Here is a 13,039-nt window from a genome sequence, read left to right as displayed (position 1 = left end):
TGAAAATCTCTACAATTAATGCTCAGTAACATTTTCACCTACAATTTAAAATAAGCTCGAAATTCGAGAAAATGTTTTTATTTCAATTGCAAACTGTTGATTCTATTAAATCATTCACTATGAAGAGATAGCACACCTCGTGTGTCTCCAGCGTTGCAGTCCTGTCACCAGCTGGCTTGGATCTTTGAATAGTAGACCTGAGATGCGCGGGAACACTAGCGTCAGGTGATAAATTTTCATAACGGCAAGGAAAGTTGTGTGAGTGCGCCACACCAGATTTTTGATGTAGAAGTTGTAAATCATGTTAAATATTATCAGCTGATATCTTGTGTCAGCACATGAAGGACTGTCTGTGTGATAGTTCTCAATAGCTCTCAAATGTTACGAATGAATGGAAAACTGTAATAATTGCATGCAATGAATTCTTCAGCTAAACAAATCAGAACAATTTGTTTTCTTATGCACTGTCAATGTTATTTATATATCCTGAAAAAAGACGAAGGAGTAAGTCGATTTTTTTGTCCAACGAACTTGACCTGAAAAAAGTTTCGAAGAATGCGTGTTCAAAATTTGAAGCTGATTAATCAATTATTTCTAATGTTATTGTAGAACATACAAACAGACGGACAACGACTTTGGCCTTCAGTAAGTCAAAAGTGAGAACTCGTTCATGACATAAAAAGCTAATTAGTAGCTGATCAGGACTCAAAAAATTTAGGTCATATTTCTGGAGGGGTACAGCCCCATTGGGAGGGGGCACTGGATATGCCACTTCCCTGGCTGGCTAGACGGATAAGGTGAGCGTGCTGGCCAGTTAAAGAATAAATATGATAAATATAAAACATAAAATAATTTTATTGCAATCGAAATAGTTCAAACAAAATGTCTAGTAGCCTATACAATTTTTAGTAAACAATTTTTCTATTATTTAGTACATAGTTCTGAATTCAAATTTGAGATCTTGAAACCATTGTGATGATAAAACAGCTGTAATATTTATAATCTGTTATCTCTGTTACTAAGACACATATTTAATGTCGAATAAAGCTCGTGTTGAGTCCAATTCTATTACAATTTATTCGACATTAAATATGTGTCTTAGTAACAGAGATAACAGATTATAAATATTACAGCTGTTTTATCATCACAATCGCAGCAAATACCAGCACTGACCTCTCAAAATGTCTTGTTTCCAGTGACTGTTGTTATAGCTTCTTCAAATGATATACAATTGCAAATACTTTCAAAAATATTCGGTGACACATAATTGATCAAAACATTCAATTCATCCTTTTTCGGGATTGAACTGTTTTTTAAGAAGTTTAAAAATGTTACCTTCCAATGTCTCCACGTTTTCGGTGCTTCATCTGAATCTTGGTCAATCGATAAAACTGTTGGTTTCAGTATTTTTCCAAGCATTTGGTTTTGCGAATCGTTTTCTCCTTCACTGACTAAATCTTGACGTTTACTCGTTTTTCTTTTCGGACCCATTTATTTTATATTTAATGTCGAATAAAGCTCGTGTTGAGTCCAATTCTATTACAACCATAATATTGTTAATTGATATTATCAATAAAAAACTTGAGGATATGCTAAATAGATTATAGCTACATCCTGATAAAAGTAGGCTACAGAAGGTAATATTTCGCGATTCATCAGGATGTGAATATTGAACACAATCTATTAAATTATTTGTAAAAAAGCTATATAGTCTTAATAAATGTATAATTATATAATATATAAAAATCAATATGTGTACGGTACCGTAATTATTGTGCATTAATGATCGATAAATTACTTGTGCTTGTTATATTACTTGTAGGTTAATCACTTGTATTATAGACCTATTATATTGATAATGTAATTATTGTTCAAAAGTAATTAATGCCTAAAATAAGGGAAAGAAAAATGTCTGTCTATAAATTTAATGCAGAGTTTAGAAGTAAGTATTCATTTGATAGTAAAGTAAAAGTTACATAATATTGGAAAAACTGTTCGGTAACTATTGAGAATTGATAATAGAATTTGAATGGTGGTTACAGTTTTGAAATATTTCGAATATTGCCTTGTATAAAACATTATTGACTATAAAAACTATTCAAGACTTCAATGATAAAACCTAGATCACATAAATAATTCATTATACTATAATTATATTATCTACTGTACATACATCTATAATAATAATAATAATCAATCTCCAATAATCTCTAAACTTTAATAATGAGTACATTATTTCTGAAAAAAGATACAAATTATTCTGAAATATATTTTTAATTAATTTGAATATTATTTACCAATACGGTACTTCTTCTATTGCAACCCCAGTAAAAACGGTAATTTCTCTAACCTCAAATGATCATTACTTTTACAACCATTGAAATAACAAATAAGTTTTTCTCTGAAATGATTTTAATTTTTATATAATAAGAGATAAACAGAATGAATGTGGAGATGTTTTAGTAGTATTATAAAAAAGTATAATATAGGCTACTATTGAGTGGGAAATTTCTCATTTTGTGTTAAACTGCAGATACAAAGATCTAATGAATAGACTCACAGCCATATACAATGCAAGCTTTTTCATGATATAAGAAGAGGATGAGTTGTCTCTATTTTCTTTCTTTGTGTCTTTCTTAAAAATTTCTCCTATCTGATCGGGTTGATTTGAGTTTACTTCAGGCTTCATTCTTCAACGTATGCGCTTTCTTAGAAATAGCAATTCACTTCAAAAATTATCTAGTGTTGTTCTATGTGTGAGTTTCTGACTTTAATTTGACTCTTTATAAACTACAGTACCTTTTCTTAATAGACTAACACAGAAAAATACTGTAATAGAAAAATTTCAAGGAAAGAAATAAGCAGTCTTGAGACTTGAACGATTTTATTGTATGATAGCAAAACTAACATCATATTTCCCACATAATCAATGAGTCTTCTCAGATGATTGAATGAGAAGATATTCTGGTCAGATTTCAGGGATTAGAAATGATTAATTATAGAATCTCCCATCTCTCTGATTACCAGGTGTTCTCATCAATATGATTGTATAAATCCTAGTAAGACGTTCTAGTAAGATGATTATTATAAAAGACTTTCAAGTACCCTGTGCTCTGCAAGGGTTTGTTCAAAGCACAAATAGATTGAATTCAAAACTATATTTTCATGCTGATATTGAATGTACCAAGAACTGAAATAATTTACAATAGAAAAACGGAATAGAAGAATAGATTTGATTGGATTAGATTTTTTATCTTTCGTAAACTTTTTATCACAAATTGAATAAATTTGTTCAAATGATTAAAATTATAATTGATTGATCTACAAAATGAAAAATAAGTTTATAACAATCCTCGGTAGAATAAAAATATTCAAGCAACATTTTTATATTAGACTACAGAGGAAATTCATTTTCTAATTCAATTCATTATCCATATAACACAAAATTTCAGAAAAACTTACTCAGAAGACTAAAGCAAATTTGGTCAAGTTGAAACGTAAACTTGGTCGATAAATCTTATTTTCAATACTTTGTCACTCAACTTCAATTATAATATTAAACTCTTAATTAGCCTACTCTAACTAAACGAACTAGTTATACAGTACCGTATTTATTGTTATAGATAAACATTATTGAAGAATAAACTTTGAATATTTTGCAAATGATTTTTTCTTCAATCAATATAGGATTACCTATATTAATTCAATTCAAAATTCCAAAACGAATTTCATCAGAATACAATATAGCGTTCAATTATTGATTCAATTATTGAACGCTACATAGTATCCTGATAAAATTCGTTCTAGAATTTTGAATTAAATTAATATTACTCAACACTTTTATACATTTGGTTAATTTGAAGAGTGAGCTAATATGAAAAATAATATTCAAGGCATAAGGCATTATTTATAAACATCTATTCAGTGTAAATCTTAATAATAATAATAAGAATAATATTCTAACTTATGTAAACTTTGAATTAGTTTAATATTCTGTCTTAAAAAAATATTATGTTGAGTATAGTATTTCAATGGAACACAATCATCGAGAATACAAGAAACATACTAAAAATTTTTTGTGAAATTTATAAAAAAATCCAGATTTTTATCAATAATGTACATTATTATGTAAATTGATCCCAATTTTCACTATTATTCTTATAAAACAAATACAGAAGGAAATATGAATGATGAACTTGGGTTTAAAAATGCTTCATAAGTTATAAAAAGTAGAAATCCATTTGAATACAATAAGCTCGAGTACCTATTCATCCCTCCCGTGAAATTTACCACAAATGAAAAAATTTGTTCACCTCTCAAACTGAGGTAATAGCATAAGGAAGGAGAGCAAGTGGACATCTCTCACCGCCATCAACAAACATAAAATTCAATAAATTCAATTACACCATACTTTCTACAATTTTTCATATTTAATTTTTTTCATATTCTATTCCGGAGAGTGTCCACTTGCTCATCACCCTTAATTTTGCTAATATCTTGGTCTGGGAGGTGGTATGAAACTTTTCTTGGTGGTACAAAATAAATGTGTAATTGAATTTTACTTTTGTTGATGGCGGGGTGAGAATGTCCACTTGCTCCCCGCCCTCAAATTCGCTATTATCTTGGTTTGGAAAATTGTACAAACATCACCCATGATATTTCATTAATTGAAATCCTACCTTATTAATTTCATTAATATACAGAAGGAATAGTAGAAGTATTTGTAATATTACATTTTTTCTCGATTAAAATCGAATCTTCAATTCGAGATCTATAAAACTTGATAGTAGATATCAGAGTAATCGATATGCGGAAAACTTTTAACTGAGAATTTATCGTAAATAGTTGTGTTGCACATTCCATGGTATCACCGAAACAGAGTTAACATAATTAACAGATCATTATAAATATAGAGGATAAATAAATTTAAAATAACAGTTTCGAAATAAAGTTTTATTGAGAACAAATGTAAAATTAATGTGAACAAAATGAATCTTGCTTTGTATCATGTTGATGAATTCAACTTTCAACTAAAAATTGAAAAGGTGTATGCAAAGCATTATCTAGTGAACATGACTGACTTTTGTAAGCAAAATGGCTATATTTTTATTAAATATACTTCCTTATGAAAGTTTAGTACTGACATGTAGGATAGGCTCTAATTAATCTTTCTCTTCCTTGTATTATTTAGGAAATTTATTTACCCAATTTTCTTTTTCTCTTATTTGTATTATTTAGGGAACTTATTTACCCATTATCCATCTTGATTGTCTTTGTATTGTAATCTTGAAATGGTTTGTACTTATTATACAGTCTTCAAATTCTGAAATTATTTAAAAAATAAATGGTTCAATTTAGAACATGCTGAAATTTAATCTTATGTATAAATTCTTTTGTTATAATAATAAAACTTCAAAATTTGAAAGTATTAATGAATTGTGTCGCCATATATATGAGATGTTCAATATAAATGAAAGTTAACTTGAATAATGTTTTCATTAAATAAAACATCTTGTCATATTATTAATTGAAATGAGTTAAAGGTTAAAATTTCTCTAAAGTTTTTGTAATTGATGTCTTTTTCTAAATTTTGAAAACTGTTCTATAAATTTTGATATGATTGATTATCGTTTGAAATGGATGCTGGAGTGTATGTAGAATTTTTAGTGGGGTTTGTTGATTAGAATTTTGCTGGTATGTGATTGTTTTTTGAGATGGAAACCCATTATTGCCTAAAGAAGGAATAACAGAGGTTATGACTTAGAGAGGCAGTAATGAGATAAAAGTTTTTGTGTTGAATACTTATGTTGATTGCCATAGATGCAAAATAATGATTAATAATGTTGATTGCCATAGATGCAGATGATTACTTATGAATATTGATTGGCTTTGAAGCAAAATATTATTGATGTTTTAAATGATTTCTTGTTTAATGATTGATAGTAAAGTTTTGTCATGAAATGTAGTTTGTGTTTAGAACATTGAAAAGTCGAAATAAACTATAGTATCCGATAAACGATGATTAATAATATTCTCTTATCCTCGATTAATAAAAACTATTCTTTATATATATTAAACTTTCTGTTGAGATATTTTCCTTAAATTATAAAGCTAAATCAAAAGTAATTTTGATATTCTATACTTTGAAATATTGTTTGGAAATGTATAACAAATGCTATTGATGAATTTTTATAATAATTTTCAATATTATAGGATGACATGTAATGTTTTTATAGAAAAAATTGTTACTGTTCTCGAATTTAATTTCAACAATTTCCATTTGTTTCAATGTAATTTTTTTCTTTAATTTCTCAAACAGTAAAATTTTTTATGTCAAGAGGGGGGTATTTGTAATATTACTTTTTTCTCGATTGAAATCGAATCTTCAATTCGAGATCTATAAAACTTGATAGTAAATATCAGAGTAATCAATATGCGGAAAACTTTTAACTGAGAATTTATCGTAAATAATTGTGTTGCACATTCCATGGTATCACCGAAACAGAGTTAACATAATTAACAGATCATTATAAATATAGAGGATAAATAAATTTAAAATAACAGTTTCGAAATAAAGTTTTATTGAGAACAAATGTAAAATGTAAATCCTAAACTTGTAATTTATAATTTTTTGGAATTTAATATCGGTGATGTGTTTGTAAAGTCATCACTGGTTTGAGGTGTGGCTTTGCTCTGTACTTTGTTAGCTTCCTCTCTAAAAAATGGTGGCTGGCTATGTGTTCTAATTTTGTGCTCTCTGAATATTTTTCTGTTTAAGTAAAATTTTTAATGTTTTAATTTGAGATTTGAACAGTTTTATGGTGTTCTAAGTTTGTATAATTTGATTTGTGTGTCTACAAGCCTATAGCCATTGTTTTCAACTATATAACTGGATAAGCTTGTAATGATGCTAGATGTTTAAGTGTGTAAGGTATTGTTTTGTGGATTTGTGTTGTATATTGCCAAAATTCTTATGAAGATTATAAGTTGATTTGCTCTGAAAACTGGATTTCTCATTCATAAGCAATAGATCCATTCATAATTTATCAAGAATCTACTACTTTGGAGCTGATAGCTTCCTTTAGGTTAATAGGTGAGAAATGCTATCCAACCTATTTAGGAGAAATTGGTAGCATGGCAAATTGAATAATAAATTATTCTTAGCTTAACCAGTATATACCGTAAAAATGAGTTTAAAAAAAGTAAATTCAGTAAATTGGATAACTAAATTGAATTGAACAATAAATTATCAATGAATCATTATCATGTAAATTATTATCCAGGAGACATACAACTAAAATTTTAACTTAATGTATCAATAAAAATCAAGTTAAAATTGGACCTCAGTAGGCCTATATTGGAAACTGTCTTTTCTTCAAACAAAATTTCAAAATTTATCTAAATATTGGAGGATGTATGAATGATTAAATTAGTAAGACCATTTTAAAACAAAGGAATCCCTTCAGCATTCTTTTCATAGGTAGGCTGCATAATTATTGTATCCACAGTAAATGGCATACAAACATTATATTCATTAGAAATCCATCCTGCCTACCACGGTAATTGAATGCAGACATGCTGAATTTGAATTTGGAAATAAATAGGGACTGTAATAAGAATCTTTGACAAGATTACAAAAGACATCAAAAGGTGCCTAGACTCTATAATGTTTCGAAGTTCAATATTCATCTCAATTGCCTGGTTTTCTAGTTGAGAATTCTGAATGGCATGAGATATTTAATATCTTGCAGCATATCAATCCCAGAAACTTGTTTTAACAAGTTCTTCGTCCCTATCTCATTCGTAGAACTCCTCTAATGATACCAGACAGCGGCATGAGTCAACTTGGAGCTATCTACGATCCAAGATGAACGAGAGAGCTATTGAAGTTTCTTGGTAAACAAAATCCACTGTACCGTCATCATTAAACTAAGAATTTTGTTTGTCTTACAAACAACACCTTCACCACAAAGAATCGCCACCTCCCACCACGAGAACCTTGGAAAATATAATCTCTTATATTATAATAATCTCTTATAGACCTTGAATTTCAAAGTAAAACTTGAAGTAAGGTCAAGTGAATTCATGTTCCTAAAAACTTTAGAATTATAATTCAATTATAAATGTTACAGAGAGCTAATGAGAATTATACAATAACAAAAAAAAGAATCATAAGTTATTTTATAATATATAATACTCATTTAGGCCTACATATTGTCACGTTATTTCTTTCAGTAACGTGTTGCCCTGCTTGGCTGCAGTCGGTAGAGCATGAATTATAAGATATATAACCCTTTTTGTGGTTCCAAGAATAGTAATAATACCAATTTCTTACTGGCTCTCCCAGGAGCTCCCGCAGTTCTCTGTCTTGCTGGTTACTGACGTCGGCTGCTCCAACAGTCCACAATTTCTGTGACTGATTTGTTGAATTCCGCAAATGCAAATGCGAAAATTTATGTTGCTGCAACTTAATACTATGACTTTGAGATTCTTCAAATCAGATTTGCTGTTACTGGATAATTTATATAAATCTCTGGAACGTATTATTTCCAAAGATTTGATAATCAATGCTGTATATCACTGCTTTCCCCAACTTATCCGGTGAAGAATATAGTTGGCAGGTAATCTTAATAATTTTTCAATACTGGTAACTAAATAGATTATAACGAGATTGGTCATGCATGGAGATAGGGAAATAAATAAAGGATACACCATCAAATAATGACACACATATATTACACAAAATATTAACGAATAAATAAATATATAGAGCAACAAGTATAAAAAATAAAATAAGAACAAATATATATATCGAAAAAATATCACAGACAGCTCACTTATTAGGTTTTGCTTTTAGCACGAAAAATTACCATGTGCTTCTTAAATCATCAATCATATGCATTTACATTATGCAGCTCAGTTATCGACTTGCTGTTGCTTGTCAAATAAAATCTCATATACCTTCTTTCCAAATTAATAAATAACTAATTAATAAATTATAAATCTCAAATATATTAATATGTATTTCTCAGGGCTAAAGGTTCGGCCTCTGGTGGAAATTAGATAAATCAATTTATCCAGTGAACATGAGCTTCATTTATATCTTTATAATTTACTAATAAAAGAATGATTGAGTGAGCATATGAATTATAACATCAAAATTTAAATATTTCATCTGTGCATACTTAAATATGTAAATCTGATACATCATTCTTAATTAATAGAAATCCCTTTTTACGTTTCAATACTTGTGCAAGTTTGATATTAATTTCAATATTTGAATAACCTTTCGACGAGCTAGCTTTATAGATCTTGTTTCACTCGAAGCACTGAGTGCACCCTTGATATATTTCTTGTTAACTATATAACTCACATGTCGAAATTCACAAGATGATGATGGCGATCCGAATTCTTCTGTCGTCTTAGGTTTTCTGGTGGCTGAAGTCGTCCTCTCCAAGGGAATAATTAAAATATCTGTATGACTCACGCCTTAATACGGCCTCACTGAGTCCTATGAAATTAATTATTGAATTTAAACTTAAACTTTTCAAACGTACAATTATTAACAAAGGGACTTGTGCTCTATAAAATTGGTGGCTGTTCCTGGTGACCTCTGGCAAGCAAGTGGGCTCTGATCTTCCCTATTCTCTACAATCATACTTCTGTATTCCAAATTTGCATATTATTTAAATATTCAACTACTACGCCATTACATAATCAAAATAGTCCGTGTCAATCTGCTAGGTTATTACATAGATATTACACATTATATTTTATAATCACTCAAATTACATCTGGTACATGAACTGAGTAGTGATAACTTACAAATTCTTATCATTTATATAAATAATAAGGTTTATTTTTGAATCGACTCGCTTTTACTGCCAGTCAGTTACTGCATTTTGATTGGCTTATTCCAAAATTACAAATTTATCCATGCGCCCAATAGAATATACATACTTCCTTAATATTTTTATTTATTTTACATATTTTGTACATGCTCCTTTGACATAAGCTTAATAAATATTTTTACGTTTATTAAAATGTTTTTCCTTTTACAATAACATGCCACGTGGTTACCAAATCCTCTGGTCACATCTTAAGCAAATGCTATTTGTTTACAACTAAATTTGCCATAGGTGTCTGGCCAAATTTCAAATTATACGGCTTGACCGATTATTTAGGTTGCCGACCAGTAAGTATTATAGAGCCCAACCTCAAAAATTCATTATTTTATATAATTAAATAAATAGCAATAAAATTCTTTTCTATTTGGCTGTTCAAATTGTAGCCAGGATACCCGTTATTATCTAATCTCTAACTTGTTGATATCGCACCCGGCGATAACAAAGCAGCTGTTTGCTAGAGACCTATAAAATCTTTTCATTTAGCGATTTTGCCAGTTATTCGAAATAATCTGTTATAATATATATTCAATCTATACTTGAATATGACATAAATTACTGTGATGTTGCAGCATGTTGTGAGAAAAAATAAAAAAAGGGTACTTGGATTTTTTATTTTTATTCTTGATAATTATTAAGAGTAGCCCTAACAAAAAAGGTAGTATATATTATACCTATTTGTGCCTTACAATGTAGTTGTAAGACTTCTAAAAAAATTATAAAATTTAATTTTCAATGGAAGTTTGCCTACATAGGTATGAAACATGTTCGTGAGCACGAGCTGCTATGTTTCGAACAAAATATAGGAAAATGATTATCGATGAGCGAATCCTTCATAATAATTTGCTGAACTCTCTACTCAAAGAAAACTGAGTATTGTAAACTGATGAAGAGTTGATTGAATTATGAAAAATAAACCATTATATAATTATTTGAGAAATGTATAAAAGTAACTAGTATCTATGTTCAACACTCTAAACAGCTATGATCTAAGATCCACTGACCTTACCACTTCGGATCTCCAGCCTAGTACCGGCCTAGTAGTCCGCCTAGTACCGGCACCGAAATAGAAACACAGTGACCAAGTATAAATTATGCAAGTACTGTAGGCCTACTGCATGTGCTGTGATGAGCACTATGATGATTATTCTATTCACAATGTAAGAAATTGATGTTGTTGAGAACCTGAACTCATTTAACCAATTATTATTCAATTTCTGTTAATTATGTAACTTGATGTAAACCAAATAATTCAGGCTTACTTACTATTGAAATAACAGTAGTTATTTGAGTTTTGTTTCATTCTGAAGTTAATTTCCAAAAAAATAATTGTTTGTGATTTTGTTGGAATAAAGACAATAAAAGAGTACTGAAATTTTCAGAGTGAAGCTGCGCCCTGACTTTTCAGAGGATTTCAGTCGAATGAATCCGCGTCGAGAATATCCAGAAGCGATAAGAGGCTGACTAAGCTTCTCATCAGAAGAGAAATGCATCCAACTTTTCAATACCAAAAAGTGAGTATTGTACATGGAATATTTGTATTATTTACTAAAAAGTAAGTTAATCATCTCTTTAGTCATAGGTCATATATAGAGTTATAAAGATTGTTTCGTTATGGAGATCAACATCGAAATAAACATAGTTCTGTTTTTAGAATGAATACTACTAGTACGGTAGATTCAGGTAAATAATCTATTTCACCCATGACCCTGTGACCTGTCATATATTTGAACAAAATTCCCAATCAAAGATTTGACAATAACGAGTTCTTTGAACTATTTGGTTCTATTTTTTGAATTATATTCTCATTGTATCACACTCTGTTTTATAGGCCAATAGAGTTATACCTATTATAATTGAACAGGTAAATTTACATAGAAAATGAGACTTGACAAATTTCCTAAACCCCTGACACCAAACCTGAACGGAGAATGAGTGACGAAGAAGTCAATAAACTAGACGAAACACGCGAATCCCTAGGCTAAAGTTGAGTGACTCGAAACTGTTATGTGTCAAAGTCCACGTAGTGGTCATTGTTCATTCAATTTTGAACGACTGTAGGCAAAAATGTGGGAGTGAAGAAGACCGGAGGCTCCATTCTTCAGATGACGTATTATGGTGTATATAGCGCTTTGAACATCTATAGTGTTTATTTAAAATCGCCCTGGGATAAAAGATTGTTGCTATGGATGAGCGGAGGGGTTTCCTCTTGTTTATTTGTTAGTTGCGAAACGAGACGAACGTGGGGCGTCAAAAATAATAGGTGGAGCGAAGAATTGACAGTACGTCAGTGCCTGTGTGCAGTAGATGTGTTCATCTACTCCGACCTCGGTCTACTGAAAGGCCTGCTCTGCTCGTCCAAAAGCTAGTACAATTCGCGAGTTACAGTGATAGTGTGCGTTAATTGTTTGAGAGCTCCGACAGTAGTATACACCTATCCATTCCTACTTCACTGTGATAGTTTAAGTGATAAGAAGTGCATAATCCAAAACAAAATTCACAGTCATTACCGATAGTGCTGCTATGACGCTTCAACCATTGGATTCTCTATAAAACTGGTGAATATTTTTTCTCAATTCATAGACTATGGGATTAAATTTCATTTTATCAACATGAGAAGTTGATACAAAATCCAAACTGTGAGTTGCTTCCAACTTATCATAGAATCAATTAAGAATGGAATACTGAACTAATCCTTTTGAAACGCTGTTAAAAAACTGGCGTGAATCTCAATCACATGAAATATAATAAGAGGTTACCGTATTGAATTCCATCTCCAAAACAGAAGTTCAATTTTCAACACTATGAATATCGAGTATGATTGGCTCTGATTATTATTATCACCTTATTGAAAAAGGTGTAAATAATATTGAAAAAATCGATCACAGTACGAATCAGCAGACTATTATTAATAGTTCAGTTTGTCGGACGACAAACATAACTACTATTGTCTTGTTTATTGGCTAGGCCTATTTCGTCAGCTATTGTCTGAATCGTATTTTTTGGTGCAATAATATTCAAGTATTGTTTCATTGTTTGTTGCGGAATAGACAATCATTTACAACCGACTATGAGTGAAGCCTCAGTAGCTATTGCTGGTGAGTGGAGGAGGTTCCAGAAGTGAAGGACCTTAA

At 30.1% G+C, this 13,039-nt stretch overlaps 1 protein-coding gene across 1 annotated transcript in view; it reads left to right on the top strand.

Moving 5' to 3' along the window:
• Nucleotides 1-12,180: 12,180 nt before the first annotated feature.
• The window catches only part of LOC111064336 (proton-coupled amino acid transporter-like protein pathetic), a 29,984-nt gene continuing 29,125 nt past the window's right edge, over nt 12,181-13,039 (top strand). Inside the window, exon 1 of the mRNA XM_022352049.2 lies at nt 12,181-12,463. The gene's annotated coding sequence lies outside the window, so the exon portion shown is untranslated. The remainder of the gene's footprint in view (nt 12,464-13,039) is intronic.

This window comes from Nilaparvata lugens, chromosome 3 (genome assembly GCF_014356525.2).
Source record: "Nilaparvata lugens isolate BPH chromosome 3, ASM1435652v1, whole genome shotgun sequence".
Taxonomy (NCBI): Eukaryota; Metazoa; Arthropoda; class Insecta; order Hemiptera; family Delphacidae; genus Nilaparvata; species Nilaparvata lugens.
This window is presented reverse-complemented; position numbering and strand designations above follow the sequence as displayed.